This window comes from Harpegnathos saltator, unplaced genomic scaffold (genome assembly GCF_003227715.2).
Source record: "Harpegnathos saltator strain DR-91 unplaced genomic scaffold, Hsal_v8.6 scaffold133, whole genome shotgun sequence".
Taxonomy (NCBI): domain Eukaryota; kingdom Metazoa; phylum Arthropoda; class Insecta; order Hymenoptera; family Formicidae; genus Harpegnathos; species Harpegnathos saltator.
Window position 1 is genome coordinate 834,370 of NW_020229910.1, and position 26,067 is coordinate 860,436.

The window sequence follows — 26,067 nt, forward strand, 5'->3', positions numbered from 1 at the left end:
CCGCCTCGCCTCTCCCCTCGCCGCTCCACCGAAAGCTCTTTAATAATGCAGGACAGTCGTTTGCCCGTTTAACTCGGATAACCTAATCGTCCATTTCCAGACTGACTCCTTCGCGATATTCCTGTATGTACATTCGTGACTCCAGGCGTTCCGCATTACCTCGAAATAGACACCCCCGCGCTATATATACCCCCAGCGATGGATTCTGCCGGTCGAAATAGATCGACGATGCTAATTTCTTTTCCCGTCCGGAAAGCGCGCTTCCCGACCTCGCGCGTTTGCCGCCGCGCTTTTTCGCAGCGCGAAAATCCGCGCTTCCAACTCCTATGAGACACGCGTGATCTAAAGGGAGAGAGAGAGAGAGAGAGAGAGAGAGAGAGAGAGAGAGAGAGAGAGGGAAAAGGAGAGAGAAAGAAGGAGAGATAGTCGCTTGGGCGCTTTCGCAACTTTCCGTGAAATCGGCTGCGAGGGAGCGCGCGGCAGGAAGAGTTGGCACGTTCGCGAATTTCTAAGCACGGCTCGAAGTTTCATTCCGGAGACGAGACGTCGCCCCGACGATCGCGGCGATAACCGTAAGCGCCAGCGCGCTGTTTCATTCATTCCGCAGCGATTTTCGCGAAACATCCGTTGCGCGGAAACCAAGTCCGATGACGAGCGTCGTTTTCGCGTCGCCCCTCTCGCCGCCGTCCTCGTCGACCCTCTCTCGTTCACCCTCTGTTGACACCTCGGACGTTGACTTTCGAACGTCCGTTAGCCCCTCGCGAGCCCGTGCTTCCACGACGTACTTGGACGTAGACTCGATGACTCGCGTCAGCAGGACCAGTCGCCAGTTGCGAGGCGAATTTATCTCACGACGGCAAGCCGCGCGCGCGGCGTACAGGGTGTCCGGGGACAGAAGGTGGCGGCTGCGGGCGGACGAACGCGAACGAACGGGAGGACGGCGAGGGGGTGCGGAGAGCGGTATGGAGAGAGGCGAGAGACGCGTATAGTTCCATCGTTAAGGAGCCAGCCCAGCGGTGGACTGGATAGGGAGATGGTTTAGGGTCCATACATAGAAGGAGCCGGCACCAGCACGTATAAGGACGGAACGTGTGGGGTATTGACTAGCCGGCTGGTCCCGGCAAGGGTTGCGGCTAAGACGGAGAGAGCAACGGGGCCGGGGGGAGGGAGGGAGGCACGAGGTGGCGGAGGAGGAGGAGGAGGAGGAGGAGGAGGAGGAGGAGGAGGAGGAGGAGGAGATGGAGGTGGCGGTGGAGGGAGAGAGCGGGAATATTCGAAGGGACGGAGGGAGATGTGGCGCAGAGGGCGGCGAGAGGGAAAAGGACGCGCGAACCGAGCCGCGTGGAGGTGAGCGGCGAGGGACGGAGCTCTCATTGCTAAAGGTGGTTCCAGGACGGTGGGAACGGCAGAGAAGCGAAGGGGGTGGCGGCAGGGTGGACTACCTAAGACTGATATGGATTGTAGATTATTCTGGACCTCGGGGTGCGGCTTGGCCAAGGGTTAGTATCTCAGAACCCTTGGCGCGCGTTCACCTCCGCCTCCCTCTTCTTCTCTGCTGCCTCCGGAGCTCTCGTACTCGACCCACGTTACCAAACCTCTCTCAGGCGTCCACCGGCGCTCTCTCTCTCTCTCTCTCTCTCTCTCTCTCTCTTTGTCTTTCTCTCTCTTCTCCTCGCCTCCCCTCCCCGCCGCCGTTCGGCTCCGCGCTTCCTGACCGGCTCCTCTCGCCTCCGACCTCGCGGTTCCTTCTCGCGGAGAGAAGTTCGTCCGTTCCGACTAGGCGGCTAGGCCTGCGGCCGATTACATGCCTTCCCGTAATCCGATGTTGCGCGGATCCCCCTTCTTACCGCCCCCCTAGTCTCTCCGACTCGTCTTGCACGCCAATTCCCTCTGTGTTCTCCAAGAGTCAAAACCTGGAGAATCTCCGAGCGGCGGAGGGAATTCGCAATAATCACCGGCCGCATCATCGCGGCCGCGTCAATTGTTATTTCGCGAAGTGTGCGGATATCCCGAGCGTCGGGCGAGAGTCGGCAGGCTCCGTCGGACCGCTCGTTGTGCGAACTGCGTCGGCAAACGTCGCGTGCGCGCACTCCAAAGAGCTCGTGGAGCGCACGAAAATTGACGGGAAAAGACGACGGCTCACCCCATCCACCAATATCTCTAGATCGTGATGCGGGAGAATATGGAGCGGCTTCCGTCGACTTTTCCGCGCTCGCCTTCGTCATCGTGAGAGTTCGGCGAGTTCGGCGTCGGCGAGCGACCGACTGTTTACACGCTCCCCCTTCGCCGGATGTTGCGATCCTGCGAGGCGAATCTCGGCTGCGGAGATCCGTGCCAAGATTCGAGCGTTTAAGGTCTCGGCGCTTGACCGAGCTTCTTCCGCCTCTCGGCGCGTACACGCCGCCGTTTTATGCTTCCCTTTCCTGTCAAATCAGCCGAATCCGGCGAACGACCTCGCCACCGCGGTGAATCCGTTCTCGCTCTCCCTCCATTCCGCTCCATTCTCCTTTCCGCCGATATTCTCATCTCGACGCGTGCTAAAAATTATCCGACTAAAAATTGCCATCCGTCAATTATTCCAACCTAACCTAACGTCGTGATCGTAAATTACCCCGTGAGTCGCGCGCGCGTCCGATTTCCGGGAAAATTACGCGAGGCCGCGCGTATATTCGTCGAGGAATCGCCGCGAGCTGCAAGTGCGCGACTTTCCCGCCGGCCGACGTATGTGCGACCGGCGATTTGTGCGTCGATTATTCGTCTCTCACGAAGAGCGCCGCGAGACAGCTGTGAAACACGGCTAATCAGCCCCCGCGATCGCGATAACGTCAATATTGATCCGCCCTCGCCGATCGGGCATCGCGTTGCTCTTCTCCTCCTCCTCCTCTTTCGCTCCTCCGGCAGTTTCCCTCTCTCCGCCGCGCCGCCTCCGTCCCGACCCTTTCTTTCCCGTTGATCTTGCAAGGTAGCGGTGCGTTGTTAATGACTGTTAATGACAGTTGTTACGACTCGGTGACTATTAGTTTCTCGTGTACCTGGTACGCCACGGCACACGCTCGGTAATTACGTATACGTTCCATCGACCGGCGTCGCGGGTTCCGCAACGTAAAACTAGCACGCTCGGAGTGCCGCCTTTGGGAAACGCTGATCCCGTTTGCGTCATGCGCATTGTTAAAGGCGACGCGTTACGCAATAATCGCGGCTTCCGGTGACACGCCGCGCGCGCGGGGGGAGCAGATCCGTCCGATCGCGCGGCGGACTCGCGGCGGGATCGCCGATCGATTCGACGCGACGCGACGCGACGCGACGCGCCGCGCCGGGAGGACTCGGTGCTCTTTCTCGTCCTCGGCCCTTCGCGACGCGCTCGCCGCGAATTTCACATCGCCCGCGCGCCGGGAGAGAAACTGTGTCTTTCTGCCGACTATTCATGACCCATTCGGCCGGCGATTCGATTCCCCGTCAACGAGGACGGGCGCGAGGCGACGTCGACGTTGTCGCTTAGCCACGCCGACAGGTCGACACCCGCGGCGGCCTCGCTTGCCCCCCCCCCTCCTACGCGGTGTTCTCACTCTCACGGGGCAATCTTTCACATTCTACGCATACTTGCGCCCACCCGAGCCATTCCGCCAGATAGCTGGTATAACCGAGGCGAGTCCCGAGCCCGCGCGCGCGTTCGAGCCACGCCGTAGGAGCCTTGGCAGTTTCGCGGAAGCAACAAGCTGTTTATGGCTGCTCCTTGCGCTCCTCTCTCGGTTCTCTCTTAACCTACCTACCTCTCTGCTGCCCCTGCCCCTCGCCCTCCCCCTGCCCTACCCTACCTCGCGTCATCCTCCTTTCCTCCCTTGCAACAGCCTGCGCTCTGCCCGCCGTTGCTCCTCGCCGCTTCCTCGCGCTTCCATCGGGTCCTTACGTGCCCGTATCCTCGTGCTCTCTTCTCTCCGCAAAAGGGTAGCGCGTAAAGGGGGAAGAGAGAGAGAGAGAGAGAGAGAGTGTGTGTGAGAGGAAGAGAGACGGGGGCGAGGAAGGGAAGAAAGGAAGCGAGCGAGAGAAGAGTAGCGAGAGGGTAAGAAGAGTGAGAAAGAGGATAACGGCGAGAAACCCTCCTGGGAGCAACCATCAGCGCGAAGAGCGTGCCAAGTGGCTGTTTACATCAATTTTATCGCCGATTTCTGAACCCCGCTGTCAGAACAGATTCCGCACGCCCGCGTTTAGGCCGCGTCGTATGATGTATGTCGCCGAGGGACGCGTCGCGTCGGGAACGATGATCCCGTCGCGGCGCGACGCGGGTACGTGGAGATTCGCCTGGGGTGTCTCGTGTCTCCCGATGCGTCCGAAAGTTCGCTGCCCGTTCGCCGCGGATTAGCGGCAATTAACGAAGATCCTTTCGTCCGCCCTTCGATACTCTGGATGTAGCGTCGCGAGTAGCGACCCTCGAAAAAAAGAAGTGTTTCCGAGTCGTTTTGAAACTCAGTACGCTTCAGTACGTCGAACAATTCCGCTCTGATCGATGGATCATTCACTCGTGCGCGGTTAGAACGCTTCCTAAGTTCGAGCGAATGTTCATCGCGAGAAGTTCAAGAGAAAGAGTGTGTGTGTGTGTGTGTGTGTTTAACGGAAACGCGAAATCCAGCTGAAGCGCTCAAATTATCCGGTGATACACTCTGAATGAATGACTGAATGACTGATGAATGACCGACGTCATTCATCGGGGCGCATTGCGATCCGTCGGTCTCAGGTCAGGTCGGCTGACGGCCGTCGCATCAGATGGGCCGAATTAACGCGAGCGAACGAACGACATAAATTTCAGTTCACTTTAGATTGGAGCGCGCCGCGTCCGTCCGCAATATCCGGACCGGGGGATCGCGGACGAAGCTAACGTGACTCGCGGAGAATAGGACATGTCCGCGACAGCGCGTGCGGCAAATAGTCGCGCAAACTCGCGTCTTCGCTAACCGGATTATTACGTATAATGTTCGGCCTTGAGGATAAACGCGAGCGTGCTCGCGCGCACGCCATCGGCCGCTTCGGACCGGCAAGGTGCATCAATTGAGTCGCCGATGACGAAATCCGCCGACGCTTTCTTTTCGAACAGTGGCAACAGCGAATCGCACGGCGCATGAAAACGGCCGCGGGTAATTATATAGCGCGAACCCCAGGTAAAATCGGTGATAATCGAATCCCGCGGCTATTGCCGCCGTTATTTGTGTCCCTTCTAAACTCATCTCGTTGAGTAACCGGGAGAGGGAGGGAGGGAGGGAGGGAGGGAGAGAGAGAGAGGACGCCTGGCCCGCTTCCGTTCGCGTTCGCAATTTGTTGTCTTTTACGGTCGGAATCTGGGAGTCGCCGATTACCTCCGTATTTATAGCCTCGCGGCGAACTTCCTCGGGTGATGCAGGACATCGCGATTTATCGAGGGAAGATTTAGTCCTCCCGTCGTCCGGACGACTGCGATTATCATCACCGCAACGCTCCTCACAGTTAAGTGGGAAAGAACGCACGAGACGCTTTATCATCAAGTTATATCAAGGAGATGAAGTTGCAGCGCGTAAGGTATGTTTCTCGTAGAAAACAAAACAGCTCTCCCCCGTCGCATTCGTTCCCAGGTCTTCGGAGAACTGCAGCGAGAAACTCGTCCTCAAGCACGCGGGACGCCGTCATTCTCCCCCGCGATTCAATCGCGTATTTTGCGCGGAACGACCGAAACGACGGATCGTTCTATTTTTTTTTCTCCCTCTCGGCGCTCCCGCATCCGTCTCAACGTCGTTGACGCGCCGATCCTCTCGCGCCAACGACACCGCGGTCGGTTTCTTTCCTCCGCTCATTGATTTCACGGGGGGTTGATTACGTTTATATCACGCCGCGCTACAATGTTACGGCGACGTGGAGTTGAGTGGCGGACACAAGGAGCGCTTGACCAGCATCGTTCGTCCGGATGATGGAAGGACGTGTCCACAGTGGACGAAAGAGCGCCCAGTGACGGAGATGGAGAGTGAGGAAGAGACAGGCAGAGAGCGAGAGAGAGAGAGAGCGAGAGAGAGCGAGAGAGAGAGAGATCGCCAGGAGTGGGTGGCGATGCAGGGGGAGGTCGGAACGGACTTAGGTGTGTATGCGCGCATCCTCAAGCCGCTGCATCCCTCTATCCGGGCAATAGCGGACGGCCCCTCGCCCCGCGGCTGTACACACTGGTACCGGATAGAGGGTTGCTCGGGAGCCGATCTGGGACGTGTGCTGGGCAGGCGAATACGAAGGTGGTCGTAGCGGGGTGAGAGTCGTAAGACGGTGGGCTGCGAGGGCGAGCGAGGGGCGAGGGGCGTGAGACAGAAAGACGTGCAGATATACATGCGCGCGTACATATAATAGAGAGACAGAGAGGGATGGAGTTGGAAAGATGGCAAGGGATTCGAGGGAGTCGCGGTAAGGGAAGGGCGAAGAGGAAGACGAGAAGGAAGGAACAGAGGGAGAGAAACGGCCAGGGCGAGAGACAGAGAGAGAGAGAGAGAGAGAGAGAGAGAGAGAGAGAGAGAGAGAGAGAGAGAAAGCGCAGAACGAGAAGGACGAGAAGGAGGTGGTGGATGGAGGCCGGTGGTGGTTGCGGGGGGGTTGGGTTGCTGCACGAGAGGGCGCGCGAAGGAGGAGTACCGTTAATTCCCCGATACAATGCTCATATCACCTTCCCCTCTCCCTGACCACCCACCGCCGCCGCCCTCGTCCTCCTTCCTGTGCGCACCCTCTCACCCCTTGCCAGTTCTACGCAGCTCCCTACCTGCCAGCCTGCCTGCCTGCCTGCCTGCCTGCCTGCCTGCCTGCCTACCTGCCTGCCTGCCTGCCTGCCTGCCTGCCTGCCTGCCTGCCTGCCTGCCTGCCTGCTTGCTTTCCCCCTGCCAACCTGCCTGCCTATCTGCCTGCCTACCTGCCGGCCTACCTACCTGCCTGCCTGCCTGCCTGCCTGCCTGCCTGGCTGTTTGCCTGCTTCCCTGCCTGCCTGCTTGCCTGCCTGCCTAACCTGGCTTCGCCTCGCGGACGTTCCTTGTCTTACTGGCAAACTTAATCGATATTTCACAGTTTCTTACCCCCCTCCCCGTCCACGCCGGCCTCCTCCGTCTTCCTTTCTCCCTTTCCAGCCTTTATCGCGCCCTCCCGCTCCCGCTCGCGCTCCTGCCGCGCGCTCTTCGTGTCCGGCCGCAGAGGGTGAGACGAAGAGGACGAGAGTTGAGAGAAGAGAAGCATCTTCCTTCCCTCCAATCGCACTTCCGAGAGAACAGCACGGGGCAGCGGCGCGGCGCGGCGCGGCGCGGCGCGCCGCGCTGGCTGGGCTAGCTCATTCTCGCTCACTCTCGATGCGCGGGTTGCAAATATCTATCTGCATATTGTATTACACGTCATGATAATGTAGACCCCCCGCGTCTCTCTTTCTCTCTATCTCGCCGTATCTTGGCCCTCTCGTCCTCGCTCTTTCTCCCACTCCCTCTCTGCCTCTCGCGCCTCCTCCTTGCGGTGCTGATCGCTAAACCATCCCCTACCCCCGCGAGCACCTCTTCACGTTTTCGGACGGACGGTATTGTGTGACGCCTTGCAACGCGCGCGCTGCACCGTCGGTCGGCCGTCCGGCGCGCTCAAGAACGATCCCTTCTATTTTTCACGGGCGTCCGCGTGCGCTCGCCGGTATCTCATTATTGTAATTGGGTGACGCGCGCGCGCGCGCGCGTCCGCGCCCGCGTGTCTCCGTGGCTCGACGGTGAAGAGGATCCGGTCTGTGCAGCACACCGGGAGCTGCCGTTTCGCGACCGTGATGAGTTATCTTCTTCACGGCTTGGGGAAGCCGTCGCGACGACGGCCGTCGCGGAAAAAAACTCGAGATGAAGTTGCTCGTCGCGGAGTTATTTTTAAGCGAGAGAGAAAGGGAGAGACAGAGGAACTGTTAAGCGCGCGGCAGACTAGACCGGTCGATGCGATACGCGATGGTAGACACGCTATTAACGCTTAGCCGCTTGCGCGCGAGTAAATTCGGCTACGGATTTTTCTCATTCCGAAAGCGGCTTCGCCGCCGGGCTGGAATCGCTAATCGGTAGATCGGTTCAGCTTACTTCTCTCCTGCGAGAGCGACTCGTTTACAGCGAATGTCGCGACGTTTGCGTGGCAAAGAATTGCGCACCATTAAGCAGGCGGACAGGCAGGCTCACGTTCATATTTCCGGCGTCACGAGTGCTCGGTTAACGGCAGCTTCAACGCGTTTCGAGACATTTTTCATCTATTATTCAAGCGATATTTGTGCCTGCCCCCGCCACCCGTCGCCCGTGCCGCCCATGCCGCGAGCTTGTCTTACGCGGATCGCCAATTACGCGAGAAATATACGAGGCGTACGTGTGTTTAACGATTTATTAATACGCCCTACGTATACGTGTGTACGTACGGCGAAAGATGATAGGGTTCGTAAATCCCGAATTCTCCCTATAATCTTCCGCGGTATCTCTGCTCATTATTATGTCTTTACGTTATTACCTGCAATACCGCACGCTTTGCGAAACCCCGGCAAAGTTTGCGGCCTATATAGACATCTCCGTGCGCACACCCACTACGGGATCGCGTGTAGGTATTTTTATCGAGGGAAAGACAAAGAGAGAGAGAGGGGAGGAGGGAGGGAAGGAGAGAGAGAGAGAGAGAGAGAGAGAGAGAGAGAGAGAGAGAGAGAGAGAGAGAGAGAGAGAGAGCGAAAGCACGATCGATTGCGCAAGGATTCGGCAGTGAGCCGAAAAGAAGTCGCGTTTTCGCAACCGGTTAACGCGGCGATCTCGTTATCTATCCGCACGCGCCGCTCAATCGTACGCTTGGCGTCTTGTTCCTCCGACTCGTCTGCGCTCAGCGCGTCTGCGAGGAGAGGAGCGTTCTTAATTCCGCGAATATTAACGCATTAATCGATTTCGCGACGTCCGTCACAATCAGCGAGTAACATCGCTCGAGGGCGGGCGAATGAGCGAGCGAGCGAGCGAGCGTGCGGCGAGATAACACGCTGGGGGAGAACAAGTTGAAGAGTAGCACAAGAGGGTGCGAGAGAGTCTCGGGGAGCGCTTGTGGAAGCGCTCGGCGATACTAGTATATTTAATATGACGTTTATACGATTTACCACTTCTGTTGCGTGTTACTTTCGAATTGGCGAACAGGCTCCGATCGCGCCGTGATGGTCAGGGACGTGTGTGTCTATGCGAGCGGCGTAAATGACGATGCACACGAGTGTGAATCCGCACAGATACACCTCGCTGGAGAAACCGACAAAGACGATCGCGTATTTCCGTTCAAATCCACGCACATATACACACACGCATATATATATATATATATATATATATATCTATACATGCATGTGTCGACATAAGACTCGAACGCGCATTACGCGGCATTTGGTTTAAGGAACATTCTAACTCTGACGAAAGCCCACAATGTGTGCTTTAAAAGCGACCAAACGTTTCGATCCCGATGAAAGATTCGGAAAAATTGGGCGAATCGCCTGCTGAGAAAAAGAAAAAACCAAAGATACCGCAATAACGATCACTTTAAGTTCACGAAGAGAGAGAGAGAGAGAGAGAGGGGGGGGGGGGATGAAAAAGTCAAACGTATCTCGTAACTTTCGATCGCGTCTACTCGCGGGTTACTTCCGTGACACGACTTTTTTCCCCGCCGCGGAGAGGAGGCGCGACGAGTGCGGGGGGTGCGGTAGCCCCGGTCGTCCCCGTGTATGTATCCCCTCGCAAAGAGAAGGGAGATCCGTTACTGTCAAACAGTGGCGGTCGTCGCTGCTGCCTCTGCCCAAGCACCTTGTGCACGTGAATCAATAGCATTAACCCATTCCACCCTATCAAAAGGAGCCGAGGTGGGTGGCTGCTGGTCTGGCGAAGGAGGAGGGGGTGCAAAGGGGTGGCAATAGTAACAATCCTGAGGTATTTAGCCGCTCGCCCCCAGGACAGCGAGGGAGCCAAGATACCGCTAAGACCGTCCGCGTACTGTGCAGCATCCATCCCATCGCGCACACCCCTTTCTCTCCCTTTCCCTATCTCGTTCTCGTTCTCTCGCTCGCTCTTTCCCTCGCCTTCTCTCGCTCACTCACCCTCCGTCTCTCCCTCCGGCACTCTCTTGCTCCCTCCGGCCGTTTCGCCACCCCTTTCGCGCATTCTCCACACTCTCGAATGTATCGTGGTGTATTCTCATACGGACTCGCCTCTCTCGCGCCGGGAGCGAGTGTGGATGCGCGTAAGTGTGTCCATACCGGGTGATCACCCGGAAAGCTGCCTGCCTGCCTGCCTGCCTGCCTGCCTGCCTGCCTGCCTGCCTGCCTGCTTGCCTGCCTGCCTGCCCGCCTGCCTGGTTCTCGGCGAGGCCCCAGGTCAACGCTTCCGAATTCGCGAGCCGTGGATCCGCATTGTCGAAATCCCGGCCCGGCGTATTGTTTTGCGCGATCTCGCTCTATAGCGCCGGGCTGTCCGCTAATAGCAGTCGCCGAGGAGATGATTACGGGCCGGGCTGTACATGGTTATTATACATAGGGCGGCTAAGGCTCCGCGGCGATACATGGCGCAAATGAGGCGACGACGGATCCTCGCCGAGAAGGTGCCGCGGAAGGTATCTCGTCTCTTTCCCTATTTCTTTCTCACCCTCTCCCTCTTTCCGTCCTGCCCTTTCCGCCGCCGCTCGTCTTTCCGCCGTCTTTTCGGACGATCGGTCGCTGATTTCGGTCGAGCCTGCCGCGCGAAACCGTTTTCGTTCCTCGCGCGCGTACCTGAGCGCCGCGAGAAACTCGCTCGTGCATCCTCTCTCGTCTGTATTTCTAATCAGCCGTCAATCCCGTCGTGGTCGCTGTCTTTCTCGTCTCTCTCCTGCCAGATCGGCAGACAAAGTTTTGTCGTAACGACAGAATAATTTGGTTAAAATATGCCCAACAAAACTGTTTAATTCCTGTAAACAAATATCTCGTTTGGTTACGGTTTGTTCGTATAACGTAATACTTTTGTTATAGCAACCAAAAAGCTCTAACTATATGAATTTTATTAAAAACTATAATTTTTTCTTAATATATAAAATCTAAATCTTAGTACACAGAAAGACAAAATAGTATCCATATTGGGCATTATTTTAATTTGTGTGAAATAATATTTCGTTACTATGTAATTTTTATGGATAAAATACCTAAAATGCTTAAATTTTATATATGAACTCCAAGAACAAAATTATATTTGGTCCGAGGGAACAAAGTAGAAGAATATATTTAGTTGAGACAACTAAATATTTTGTTATATAAAACAAGATATTTGGTTGCTATTAAAAAATGCCTCAACTAAACAGTTTTGTTAGAGATACTAAATTCTTTTTCCTAGTGCAGGGACCAGAACCGTCGCGACTCTCGACAGCTTCGTTTGCGGTTCACAAGGTCCGCGTGCGCTTGGAATTTGTCTCTCGCTATCGCGTTAACATCAGGACCTTAAAGGCAACATTAACTCCGCGACACGTCCCTGCTCGTCCCGGCTCGCGGACGCTGTCGAAAGTGATTCGCGCGTACGTGTCTAAAGTGTCACAACGATATCTCGTCCCGTTACCTTCCGCCGCGATTACAATCGTAACGCACTTCCCTCTTCCTCCTCCTCCTTCTCCTCCTCCTCCTCACGCCAGCTACCGCGATCTAACTGTGACAGTTACGGTGCCTGGGCGTTCGGAACCACATACCGGCTGAGCTGGGAGCTGGCTGACGAACGCCGTGGCATGAATGTACGTCGAGGAAGAGGAAAAACGAGGAAGAAGAAGAGAGCTTTCACGCTCGTGCATGCGACGGCACGGCAAGCGTGTGAGATGCGCTGGCGAGGCACTTTGTTAAATATTCATCGGAAGATTATTGTATAGAGCTGATCGAGTTAAGTCTTATCCTAATCGATATTTTCACCTCATCTTATCCACATCGCCGCCGCCGCCGCCGCCGCCGCCGTCGCCGCCTCCGCCTCCGCCGTCGCGGTGGCGCGCGTTATTTGATTTGCTGATACGGAAATACGCTTGTCGCCCGATCCTTGCTAACTCGCTCCTTAAGGCAGAGCCATTTCGCAGTTATATCCAATATGCGTATTTTGCACTTCCGTTTTCGCGCCAGATGCAATTCTATGTGCTCTTATGCGCGCGTTTATGCGGAGGTAAGGGCGAGCCGGTGCTAAATGCGTCGGCTTGTCTGCGAGCGAATAGAGACACGTTTTGAGCGTGAAACCAGTTTAGTCATATTTCCGAAGGGAGATCACGTCGGATATATCGAGCGAGCGCGCGATTATCGGCGTGCTGTCTTTTAGAGACACGCGTTTCTCAGGGTAGACTCCGCTTAACGCTGCGAATGCGCCCCGAAGCGACCGACGGGCCCATCAGGTTGGTTTATTCGGTACTCCGACGAGTTTTCAACATCGACATGACTCTGTCGTCCAAGATCAAGCGGACAGACGAAATATCCGTTTTATTTTAGTACATTTTTGACCGATGAGAGAATTTGTCTTCCAACGAAGGAATCTCCCCATCGGACGAGACAAGCGCGAACCGAAAGTTACGTAAGAAAAAGAAAACAGATAAGCGGAGATCTTTCCGTCCACGCGATCTACCGTCTTGCTCTCAACTAGGGCTATTACTTTTCAACACCTTCGAATATTCGAAGCTTCGAAAGATTCGAAAATACGAAGGAACCTTCGAATATTCGAAGTTTCGAAGGATTCGAAGAAATGAAGGGACTTTCGAACATTCGAAACTTCGAAGTCATGAAAGGAATGATGGAAGCTTCGAAGGATTTGAAGAAACGAAAGAACAATCGGTTACAATAGCTCATCCGATTTTCAACAATGTTAGATATAATTTTGTAAATAAATATGTATGACAGATAATAATTTTATAATAAATGTATAATAAAAATAAGAAAAAGTAAAAAAATTCATAAGTAACTGAACGCAGTTCACCAAAAGAAAACCGTAAAGATGCAAGACACTTTAGGCGAACTATTATCAGATTCAACGTCTTAATAAATATTCTTATTATTTATAGGATTATAATATAGGATTATAAAGCAAACTATATATGTTATATATGATTCCTACATATCTTTTGTCATAAAATTGAATTACAAGTCCACTTTTACTTTAAATTTACGTTTCATAATGAAAATAATGATAAAATAGTGACTTTTTGCATAAAATTGTTAATAAAAAAAAAAACTGACCGTTTTTCGACTCTCGTAACCAAGAAATTTTGTTTTATAGCGCATCAAAAAGCGTAAGAAAACATGAAGATATCAAACCTAAAACTTTATACTCAGATGTCACCAGCGCCCGGACTAAATTTCTTTTGGAGGAGCTTCGGTACTCGAAGCTTCGAATCTTCAATTCTTGCAAACTTTGAACTTCTTTGCACGAAGCTTCGGTATTCGAAGCTTCGAATCTTCGATTCCTTCAAACTTTGAATATTTTTCTACGAAGCCTCGGTATTCGAAGCTCGAAGCTTCGAATCACTCAATCTTCGAATATGAGTAATAGCCCTACTCTCAGCCCGTCGCGAACATAATCACGAGCGGCTCGCGCGGTGCAGCAGGTTCCGCGCTCGCATTTCGTCACGGTCTAAAAATAGCCTCGGTGGGGACTAAGCGATATAGCGCACGCAGGTGCGACGATCTCCCCGGGACGGTATCTGATACAGCATCATTGTAGACGTCAGCGTATACGACATCGACGGATGGCAGTGACTTGCCGTCGCAGTTAGGAGCGCACTGGTCGCCTACGGATTTAACCGAGGCCCTCCTTGTTCCGGGGAAGTGGAGCCCGGCGCGACGGAGAGTGCAGTAAAGCGCGCCGAGCGTTCGACTACGGCTAACCGCTCGAGTATGACATAAATCTCTGTTTCCTTTTTACTTTTCTTCTCCTTTTCTCTCTTCGTTTCCTTTTTTCTCCCTCCCCCCTTCTCTCTCTCTCTCTCTCTCTCTCTCTCTCTCGCTCGCTCTCTTATTCACGCGCGTCGCGTTTACGGTGCGCGTCCTCGCAAGGAGTTCGCGCGCCCCCCCCCTGTATCCAAGTTCCTTCCCTCGGTTCTAATTTTACTATGCTTCCACCCTCTCCGTGCGCTCATACCGTTCATACCCGCGCTCTCTCGTTCGATCCCGCACGGGATTATACGTATTTTTCTCCTATATGTGAGGGGCAAGAAGAGAAGGAGAGAAAGAGGGGGGGAGGAGAGAGAGAGAGAGAGAGAAAGGAGGGAGAGACTTCGGGAAAGCGGACGCGGCGATGTTTTCTGCTCTTGATTCTTGCGATCCGACGTCCCGTTGATTTTATTTGTTATTTACTATTTGCTCGGATGGCTTTTCCAACTTCGTACGAGGACTTAAAGTGTACCCTTCGGCCCGCGCCGGTAACCGAGTTCTCAAGTGTTTTTAGGAAAAGGCAACTTTCTCGTCGTGACACTTTTCTTTCGCGTCTTGTGGGCAACGAATTACACGAGCGCGCCCGTCGCTACTCGAGCTTGTCGTTCGTCGAACGCCCATAAACTGCACCTATTTTCTCCTCTCTTCCTTCCTACCGCGAGCAACCGACCTCCCTTACATTTGTAACAAATCTGTCGCAATGACCTCGCGTAAAACCAACTTCGCCCGGCCGCGCTCGCGAGAGCGTTTACGCCGCTTTTTATTGATATATCAATGATCGGAGATGCCTGACGAGCGGGTCGAGACGAGCGTGGCCTCTTCCCGTTAAACGAGCGTAATCTCGGAGAGGAGAGATTTGCACTTTGCGAAACTAAAATGTGTGCGCCCTATCGCCAGTTGTCTTTAAATAAATATTATTTCGATCCCCCCCTCCCCCCGTCCCCCCTATTGGGGCGATAAGAAAAGGAACAAGAATGTTCATAAATTGATATCGATCAAAGTTTATCCAGCAAAATTAACGTTGATAAAGTATTGTCAGATTAATCAAAGTAAAAAAAATAATACGAATTCTTGGTTAATGTTGATAAGAGAATAGACTTGATAAGATCAGTAAAATAATAAATTAGTAAAATGAAATTAGTAAATAAATTAGTAAATTAATAAAATTAGTAAAATAACTCGAACTCTTGGTCGATGTTAATAAAAGAATAGACTGTGTAAAAGTATGATATATGGATGTATGGATGATGAATTCGGTTTCTCCGATAGTCATTCATTGGCGCGTATCGTTGCAAAGAACGAAGCGCGACGATAAATATCCCAACGGCGTAAAATATGACGAAGAAATCGCCGGATATATATAGCGCCGTGCGCGGACAATGCGCCTATAATTTCCACATTGAGATCGCACGGACACGGTAACAGGGCGGCTCGCGCGATATCTTGACGAAGCTTGAGAGTGGCACAAAGAGCAGGGAGCGAGAGAGGAAAAAGGAGGATGGATGTGCGAAGGGCTTCGTTGACGTAACGATCGCGCGAGACGGGCAGATGATAGCTGGACGGAGATGAAGGGTAAAGAGACGTCTACCGTGGCCGGTCGACGGTGCCGGATGTGGACTGCGGTCTGTGTCATGCATCAGCAATTCACATCACCTGGGCCTTATTGTTGTCCGTATCGAGAAAATCCCGGAATCCCGCATCGTTAGACCGCCTCCGATGCGCGAGCTCTCGCGCGAGCCGGAAATGCGTTTTTACGCCGCTGAGGTGTCACCCCCGCGCCCGTCGCCGATTTCGCGAAATCGACACGGTGATCGTTCAACGGAGATGCCCGGGGAAGATTCGCGCGTTCGCGTAGCGCGTTAATCGCCCGACGCCACGCCGGTCGATCTCTCTCCGTCGGCGATTGCGACACGGCTTTGCAGCCGCGTCGCTCTCTCGAATGCAACGCGAAGAGAAGGAGAAGAACGGAGGAGCAAAGTCACGCGCAAATGCAGCGCGTAAATTCGGGATCGACGAATCGTTTAATTGGATTTTTGAGACTCTTTCTTTCTCCCTTCCTCTTCTCTTTCTCTCTCATCCCCCTCTTTCCCTCTCGCCCCTCTCTCTCTCTCTCTCTCTCTCTCTCTCTCTCTCTCTCTCTCGCTCCTTCTTCGCGCGCGGCTTAGATCCGTATCATTCTCGACGCTGCGAATATACACCGAGGCGAGTCAACTTTATCGCGATCTCCCTGCACTTTTCCGAGGGCGGAGGAAGTTTCAGTCGACGCGCGAAGTGCGAAGGCACGGCGGAGGAGAGGAGGTGGCGGAGAAGGGCTGTGGGAGAGGGGAAGGGTGGCGGCGTGCAAAGTGCTTTGTTAGGAAATCGAAGTCGGCGGCGGCGGAGGTGGCGGCAGCGGCGGCGGCGGCGGCGGCGGCGGCGGCGGCGGCGGCGGCGACTGCGAGGTTAATGGTGTATACGTACGCTGGGTGTGTAACGGTCGCGGAATCTCTACGTCGGGGGTCGCGGCTACACATAATCAAAGGGGGATGAAATTACACGCGAGGCATCGAGGCCCAGGGAAAGAGGGAGAGGGAGAAGGAGAAGCGGGGAGAGGGGAATTGGCGCGGTGTGACGCGGCGCGGTTCTCGCGTGCGGCGCTTTCGTTGTCGCGCGATTCGAAAACTCCCTCGCGCGACCACCTCGTGTCGTGAGCCACGCGCTGCCGTGTACCCTCTCGTGTCTCCCGATAAAGTCGCATACTCTCTCCTCTCTCTCTCTGTCTCTCTCTCTCTCTCTCTCTCTCTCTCTCTCTCTCTCTCTCTCTCTCTCTCTCTCTCTCTCTCTGTCTGTCTGTCTGTCTCTCTCTCTCTCTCTCTCTCTCTCTCTCTCTCTCTCTCTCTCTCTTTCGATTCTTATCGATTCTTCATACGCGAGCATGCAATAAGCGAGACGCGAGCTCTTCTCCTCAGGACTTTCAGGCGCGGCTAATAACGACAACGACGTCAACGACGGCGAAGACGACGATGACGGTGGCGGCGACGACGCGCGCCGTTATATAAACGCCACGACGGTGTAGGCGCGTGTGCAGGACAGACGTTTGCGGGCGTCTCGTTACACGCAGCGGGAGAAATTATTCGAGAGATAAATTATCGTCGAATCCGCGGCAGAGAGTCTGGCGATGTCTTTAAGTGTGGCGCGGCAATCCGACTCGTTATTTCGCGATCAAGAGTGTGTACAAAAGGAAAACGCGCTGCGTTCGTAATGCTTCAGCGAATAACAAATTAAAATTCACGGCGTCGAAAATATGCGTCTCGATATCGGTCTCGATATGCGCGAACGCCCCGATAATTAAAATTCGAAACGGCCGAACGCCGACGCCGACGGCGAGAAGAGAATCACGAGACGCGCGCTTTTTCGGATTCGACTCCGTCCGGATAATTTCCGAAAAGAACTAGATACACGCGATCAAACGCGGCTACATTCTTCCGTCTCCTCGTGCGAGGTTGCGCGCGATTTTCTATCGGCGTACGCGCTACATACACACACACACACACACACATACACACACACACAGTCCTCGCGAGTCGTCGAAATTCACGCGTTAAAACAAAACGCAACTTCTAACGCGAGACACGTGTACCAGCCTTTCCTTCTTCCTTCGCCCTCTCCCCACGGCCTTCTGGTCCCGGCGCTCACGTAACGCTCACGTGTACCACACCGTAAGTGTCCGTAACACGCCATTCTACCCGAGCCATAATGCAACGCGGAAAAGGTAATGGCACAGGACAAACCTGCACGTGATGCGTTGCATACTTACGAAATCGCCTTCCCTTACTTCCACCCTGCTACTTGCTCCTCGAGCGGATCGCAGGGAAGAGTTTTCTCTCTTTCTCACTCTCTCTCTCTCTCTCTCTCTCCCTCTCTCTCTCCCTCTCTCTCCCTCTCTCTCTCTCTCTCTCTCTCTCTCTCACTCTCCTTCGCTCTTAGTCTTTCTCGCTCACGTGTCTCTGTATTGGTGTCTGCGCGCGGATACGTATGCGTGCGTGAGTTTCCGGAGGATGGAAACCCGGCAGAAGCGCGGGGATGGCTTGAGAGAGGGGGCCGAAGGCAGAAATGGGGCGGGTGGTGGATCGGGGGTTCGAGGGAGGCGGCGGGCTGCTTGGCATGAGGAGCGTTCATCAGCCCCGAGGTTTTAAATACGAAGCGAGGAAGGGAACTAAGGAAGAAACCACCCCGTCTCTACCCTACCAGTGACGGATTGATTAAAAATCTAAGGGGCGAAAATAACATCGGGCGCCTCCGCCGCCGACGAGGAGGACGACGACGACGACGACGATGACGACTCGTTCATTCGTTCGTTCGTTCGACGGGACGATTTCTCGGATGCGAGAACTCGGCTCCCTCGTGATACCGCGCGCGCGTCGTACTTCGTCTTCGGTCTTTCCGCTTCTTTTTCCGCCGCACAACGAAGTTGCACGCCGTCGGACGGAGAAGGACGGCAGGGGGGAGAGGGAGATCGCCGTCGATCGCGATCTTTCCGCGAAAAGCGTTAGTCGGGCTTGCGAGCGTGACGACGAGCGAACGAGCACTCGTATGCAACGGTGATTATGCTCGTTAATGACTGGGAAATGTGTCGAAGAGACGTTTCGCAAGAGAGCGAAGAGGAAACGCGCACCGCGACATGTCTCACAATGTGCGATTCTCGTAAATTCGGGTTTCACATCGGCTCTCCAGTGGTTCACCCGTCGTTGAAAGATATTCCGGTATGAGACCAGAATAGCGCGAAATTATCTCAATGAATCACCGCGATGTAAGTTCATTAGATTTCGTCGCGGGTAAATATTGTACAGATCTTAGAGCCGTCTTTGGTAAAATTAATTGACTGTATATCAATTAAATTATGATCGTGACTGATGTCTCGGTTGACGCTTTTGGATTCCAAATTGATCATAACGCGAGTGAGCTCATCTCGACAGCGAGCGAGCAAACTGCGACGTTTCGAGTGAAGACAGATTTGAAAGTTTTAATTTCGGAGTTTCTTAAAAAAAAAGTATATATATATATATACATGTATATATATATATATATATATATATATATATATATACCAAAGGGTGAACTACGAGTGTGACGTATAATTTAAAAAAATTGTTTTTTCCGAGAACAAAGTCGAGCAAAAGTAAAAAGCGTTTTTCATATTTTTTCTTCCTTCTTTCTCTGTCCCCATATAAAATGCATAATTATGATTTACATCTGCAGGGATTTGCAAAAGTCACGAAATGACTTGTCACGCTGACGAATCCGCGAGAGTCCATATCGCGCGCACGATATGATGTAGAAATCAGGGAAGAAATTCGTGATGAGCTAGTCGGCCCTGAGCCGAGCCAGTCCGTCGTCTTACGCATCGGCTATGTGTAGTTTTAAATAGTCCGCCGAGGGGTGGGCGCCTGGCCGGAGCACGGGGTGCTCTCTCACGCTCTCGTTCTCTCTCTCTCTCTCTCTCTCTCTCTCTCTCTCTCTCTCTCTCTCTCCCTCTCTTCCCCCCTCTTTTCTCTCTCTCTCTCTCTCTCATTCTCGGCGGATGGGGTTGATGTGGGTGAGGTGGATGAGGTAGTCGAGGACGAAGGAGGTAGAGGCGGCGCGCCGAGAGGGAGAGAGAGATAGAGAGAGAGAGAGAAAGAGAGCGATGAAGGAGAAAACGCGGTGGTGAGAAAGAGAGAGAAAGAGAGGGAGAATAGGACCGAGCGAGGGGGCCGACCGAGAGAGAAACGAAGAGAAAAAGTGGGAGGGGGGAAAGAGACGGGGATAAAGAGCGGAGAGTAGACGACGAGGGCCGTCGGAGATAAGACGCAAACGAACCCCCTTTCGCGTGTCTCGATCGATAGCTCTACGCGGAAAATTCGAAAGTAAGATGCAATTAAACAGCGAGCGAGGGTAAGCAAGAAAAGGGGTGAGTTTTCCAGCCCCGTAGGCCCTCGCCCCCGCCCCCTCGCGTCTTACCGTTCTCTCTCCGGCCCCGCGCTCCGCCGCCGCCCGGCCTCTCTGTACCGCCACCCTGGCAGCCCTTCGACGCCGCTACCCACCCGTCCTCGACCCTCCTCGATCCACCACCTTTCCACCGCGTAGCCTTCCGCCGTTCTCTCCCGCCCGGCGTCCCTCGTCTTTCTTCCGCCGCGCGCTTTTCCTTCCACCTCCCACCGATGGACTTTCGTCTTCTCGTTTTCTCGCGCGCCCGCTTTTCTCCCTCATCGCTGAACCTCTCTTTCCTCTCATCTCTCCTCTCCTCCGCTCTCCTTTCCTCTCCTCTTCTCTCCTTTCCGAAGACCGTGCACGCTCCGGCCGGCGTCGTCGGCCCGAAGGGAAGCAACCCTTTTTCTCAACCCCCTCTAGTATTTATATTGAGCGTCTTAAAGCATCCCCCTACCATCTCCCTACGCTCCTTTGCCATCTCTTTCTCGCTCTCTCTTTCTCTCCCTCTCTCTCTTTCTCTCTCTCTCTCTCTCTCTCTCTCTCTCATTTTTGCCCTCTCGTCCTCTCTTTCTGCCTATCTCTTCGTCGCAAGCTGGAAACCCCGCGAACCGCGTATATCTCCTCCTCTCTCTCTCTCTCTCTCTCTCTCTCTCTGCTTCCTCCTCCTCCTCTCCTTCTTCTTCTCCTTCTTCCATGTTTCCTCCGCTTTGTCTAGCACTCACACTCTCGTGACGTCAACGCTCTAACGTTTAAATACTCTTTTCGTGGACGATGGGTACAAGGGAATTGGTAGTCAGTGTCTTCGCGGAGAGAACTCGGGCGATCTCCATCTCATTCTCTCTATCTCTCCATCAGAGCTCTCTCTCTTCCCTTCTTTCTTAGACTTCCTCTGTGCTGCCCGCTCAACTTGCGTTTTCGCGTCTCTCTTTTATCTCTTTCCTCTACCTTCCCCGTGTTATCGCCCATCTCTCTTCCCCTCTCTCCTTCTCTCGTTCTCTCTCTGCATCGTGTTTCCTCCGCCGTCCTGTGAAGACCCTGTCCGACCATGCCGACGTTATCTCCAGTACGCAACGGGAATTAGTAAATATTCTTGAGGTCGGGTGACTGTAACGCAGACAGTACGCCGTACGTCCCTCTCATGGCCGGAAATTCGCGACTTTTCATGGCGTATCGTCAAGGACACGCGGCTTCATTCCGGTACCCGCAATATTATTTATTTGCATTGGCTATTCCCTTTATATAAAGCCTGTATAAAGGGAGACAGAGAAAGAGAGAGAGAGAGAGAGAGAGAGAGAGAGAGAGAGAGAGAGAGAGAGAGAAAAGACGGGAGGAAGGAGGAAGGGAAAAAAGAATAACGGCACCTCCTTTTTTAAAGTTAGGAAACATAAGAGGGTGGAAGTGTCTTAGACGCTGCTTTAAGACGCCTCACTGACATCGAGACAACCTCACTGGGGCACAAGTTAAATAATCTCGTCTGCTTAATTTAGACGATCACTGCGAAAATTTCGTCGAAATTTGCCCGATTAAATTACTACGTAATATCCCGTCTAAATAAAAAAATACCGCCTGATATATATTATAATATACGGAATTTATTATGTCTTTCAATTTCTCCCGGTTAACCTCTCGCCGCTACGCAAGTTGCTACTTATCGTAGTGAAAAAATCAATTTTGCTGCGACGCCACTGCCGTTCGGGCCGCGCGATAAAATTCCGCGGATGCAGTTGCAGCCACAGCGTGCAACAACGGCGATACCAAAAACGCGCGCTTTTATTTCGGTAATAGCGGTGCGTTTTTTCCATCCCTCCCGCGCGCGGGGTATTTACGGAAATCCAGCTACCACTATTCTACTTCATCGTCGCAACGAAGAGCTCTTCCTATCTATTTCTCTCTCCCTCCCTCCCTCTCCCGCTCTCTCTCTCTCTCTCTCTCTCTCTCTCTCTCTCTCTCTTTTTTCCCAAAGTTAAAAAGCAACGCGCACAGTCTGAACACATTCGCCGTGAGTTTTTATTATTACCGCTCGGCAACATCCACCGTCGAGATGCGAACGTCGCTGCTTTGATTCCACCGTATTTCGGTCATCGGACCGGCGATGCGGTTATGGCACAAACAACACCGCGATATCGGAATTTAAAGAAGAAATTAATGCAGCGAGGGAGGGCAGCGGTGCACACGTTGTCTCGCTAGAAAGAGAGAGAGAGAGAGAGAGAGAGAGAGAGAGAGAGAGAGAGAGAGAGAGAGAGAGAGAGAGAGAGAGAGAGTATGTGGCTGAGTAAGGTGAAGGCGAGAAGGACGAAGAGAGAGAGAGAGAGAGAGAGAGAGAGAGAGAGAGAGTCTATTGCTAACTCGAAAGTAGCTTATGCTACATTCAACAGGAAAACAACGTTTCTCTCCAGCGAGAGTCTTGTTCGCGTTACTTCCCTGGGCCAATTTTGCACATAGAATTCAGCCCGCGCTACTCGGTATATTTTCTACTCGTTTTTCTTGACGATACTTCCGTGGCGGGTGTGTATCAGACACGCGATTTCATTTCGACGCCCGGCTTCCTCGCGAATCTTCATTCCTAACGCCGCGCCCTTCGCCGAGGGTGAGCGACAGCCCCGGATATGTAGCTTGTTAAACACGCTGCTTACCATTTTTCTGCGCTTCTCGCGGAGAGAAAACGTTCGCCCCCATCGCGACGCGACGCGACGCGACGCGAGGTGAAGCGGAACGCGCGCTGGATGGAGTTACGACCGCCGCGGCGTCGCAGGACTACGAAGTAATTTATAAGAGTAATTAAAAAGCTACGTCGGAGAGCTTAAAAACGGAAATACCCTTCGAGCTAGTGTAATACGCGCGGCGGCACATGGCACGCTCCTTATACAGACGGAAGTCCGCGACTTTTCTCGTGGAAAAGCGCATATCGTTAAAGACACACGGTTTCATTTAGCCGCCGCGGCTCTTCCGCGTCTTAATTTCTCCGTCGTGCTACGCTGCCTGCTTACAACACGCCAAGTTAAAAAGTCAGTAACGACGGTGTCTAAAGATAGCCATATTACGCTCTTTTTATCTTTGCTCTTTTTGCGTTTTATTATGCTGAACGGGCGACCGAACTTCGGCGTTTCTCTTACCGCGTTACGTCACTCGTAAACGATTATAAACGCGGCGGACGCCGCGCAAAAATTAGCACGCCCGCGCTTGGCAGACGCCGAGCGAAACGAGTGCAACGGTGTACGCGGCTTGAGATTTATATTTGTCGATTCGCTTGGACACGCTCAAAGTCAAGCGGCTGTAATGCCGATACGATACGACGTGTCGGGGGTTTATCGCTGCGCACGATCGCGGACTCGACATTTTGGCACTGTGTTAACCGGGCGAATTTCGTCGAACTTGACGAACCAATGGAGAGTCTTGAGATATGACGTTGTACAGACTGTTGACGGAGCTCGGACGACACGAGTGCACGTCGACGACGGTACGACCGACCTCGGTCGCGTTTTCAGGACAATGTGAATTTTCCACGCGAGTGTCAGCGCTATCGGCTGAATATTCGCAGGACGGAGTAGCCGCGAGCAGGCTACCGGATTGGAAAGCCAAGACGAAGGACGAAAGGCGGTGGACACCGAGAAGCGCGCAACGATGATATATTTTCAGGTACTCCCTTGAATCTCCGAATTCTATCGAAATTACCAAAGACGATGGGGAAATTAGTAATGAAAGAATTATAAAGAAAAATAGCTCTTTTTTCCTCACCTAAATTTAATGTTTAGTTTAATATCTAATTTGACGCGTAATTTATTCGCGTTCGCACATTAATACTGATCTCAGTGCCAGATATTAATATTATTTAAATTAGCGTTAACCTTCGTTTAATATTCTCTTACGTCGTGGCAGTCTGGCCAGCTGAAGATAAAGTGGTTAATTAATACATTTGTTTGTCGGAGCGCGAGGAATGAAATGTGAGAGACGGTGGTTACTCTCGTTACTCTTTGGCGCGATGCAAGCGCGGCTGCGACCCCGTCTCTCGATCCTTTCTTCCGGAGGATCTCGCTTTGTCAAACGTGGAATCGTGAATAAGGCGTGTCTCATCTCGAGCTTACCAAGCGTGTCGGCCGCCGTGGTTTCAGAGGAGCAGCGTCGGCCTCAGTTTCCCCTGCGCCGTGCGCTCTGTCGTTTGACGTCACGAAGTTACCGACGCGACGGGCGCTTTTTGCCGCGGACTAATCGGCCAGATTGACCGACAGAATGCCGCCATTTTTCACCCTTAACGTTCTATCGCACTTGCGTCTCTGCATAAAGATATATACGGGCACTTGGACGGGACATCGAATCGCATTTCGTTAACGGCGATTTCGCTCCGCCGATATCTGCCGCGGATGATGACATTTTATCGCATTTCCCGCTTTTTATTGCGACACGCCGGCACGTTAGACACGCAGAAGTTACGGCGGAATCGTTAAAGTCGGTCCATTGGGCAACGAGACTGTGCAATGGAGTCGTAATTATAAGGCGAGTGCAGAATAAATATTCGTGACACCCGGTCACTTCTTTAACCGACAATAGCGCCAGTCGTTTTACACGGGCCGAAAGGAACCGTTTCGTCCTTCTTCTTCTTCTTCTTCTTCTTCTTCTTCTTCTTCTTCATCTTCATCTTCTTCTCCTACTTCTTCTTCTTCTTCTTCTTCTGCTTCTCTTCTTCCTGCTCTTCTTCTTCCTCTTTTGCCCCGGCGAAGTGCATATCATTAAAGACACACGACTTCATCGCGAGCTGGCTTGCTTCACCCCGAGACTTAATTTCTTCGTCGTAGAACCGACCGGATAATGGCGGAACCCTTCGTAAAGTTCACAAACGTGAGTATACATCGTGACGACGACATTCGCGCACAAAGATACCGCATGAAGGTCCTTTTTTCCACGTTTTTCACCGCGCGCTTCCTGGAGGACTGCCAAAGTTCGTCGACATCGCGCAGTTGTAATTATAAAATATGTACGAGATAAATGTTCGCCGGGCCGCAGGAGCCGTAGCGAGGCGATATGTCTTGTTACAGGCTTTTTTGCCCGACGAGAATGTTCGAGACTCTTTGCCGACTTGGCCTGTCGCGTAGCTCTTACGGGCGCGTTTGTTACGTCGCTAATCATATCCGAAAGGTATCCCCTCTCTTTCCGGCTACCTCAGTCGGAAAGTATCGCGATAAGTGTTAAGAGCGTGAGATAATTACGCAACGTCGATTCACTCTCTACGGAGTGTGCACTGACAATCCAACAGTTTTGTCTTTCATCAGGCAACTCGCTTACTCGCTTACATGCGGACGATACTTTGAAGCTAACGTGACGGTCGCGTCCGAAAGAGACGATTATGTGACGAAAAGAGTCAGCTTCGCTCAGCGAAGCGACCGCAGCTCGATCGCTTTGAAAGCGTCCCGAATCAGGACGATTACACGCGGAGATTGTTCATACGTTTCGTCTTCTTCTCCGAAAATCCGCGATTCCGCCGATCAAGAGAAAGAGAAAGAGAGAGGGAGAGAGAGAGAGAGAGAGAGAGAGAGAGAGAGAGAGAAAAAGAGAGAGAGAGAGAGAGAAAGGGAATGGCACGGGGAGGAAGAGAGACCAGACTGGATAATGAGAAATTTCGCCTGGCTTCATAAGCGGAAGCGCACGCGAGTTCACATAGAGTTCGTGCACGAAGATACTAATACTTTTTTCTATTTTTCACGACCGCTCCCGGGGCGAAGTTCGCCCAGAGACTCCGCAGTGCTCGCCGATACCGCGGCTGGAATAGTAATTACAAGATATGTATGAGGCAAATATATATGTATGTATGTATATGTGTGTGTATGCGTGTGTATATATATATATATATGTCTATATATATATATATATATATATATATTCGCGCAGTCCGGACCCGGAGCGAAGGTGTGCGCGTGATAGAGTCGGGATAATCCAGGACAAGTATGATCGATGCAGGAAATAAGGAGCCATCGGGTTTTACGACATCCTGCGGCGGCGCGCAGCTTCCTGCACGGCGCGCGCGGCGCGGAGAGACGAGGACGAGGACGAGGACGAGGACGAGGCAACGGGGGCGGAGGAGGGGGTGGGAGAGGGGTGCGAGGTGGTGGAAAAAGGAAAAGGACGGGGCAGGGTAAATTCTTCGTAGCACGTTCCGCCACCGAAAGAATTCCTGAAACGTTCCTTTTTTTCTCTCTCTCTCTCTCTCTCTCTCT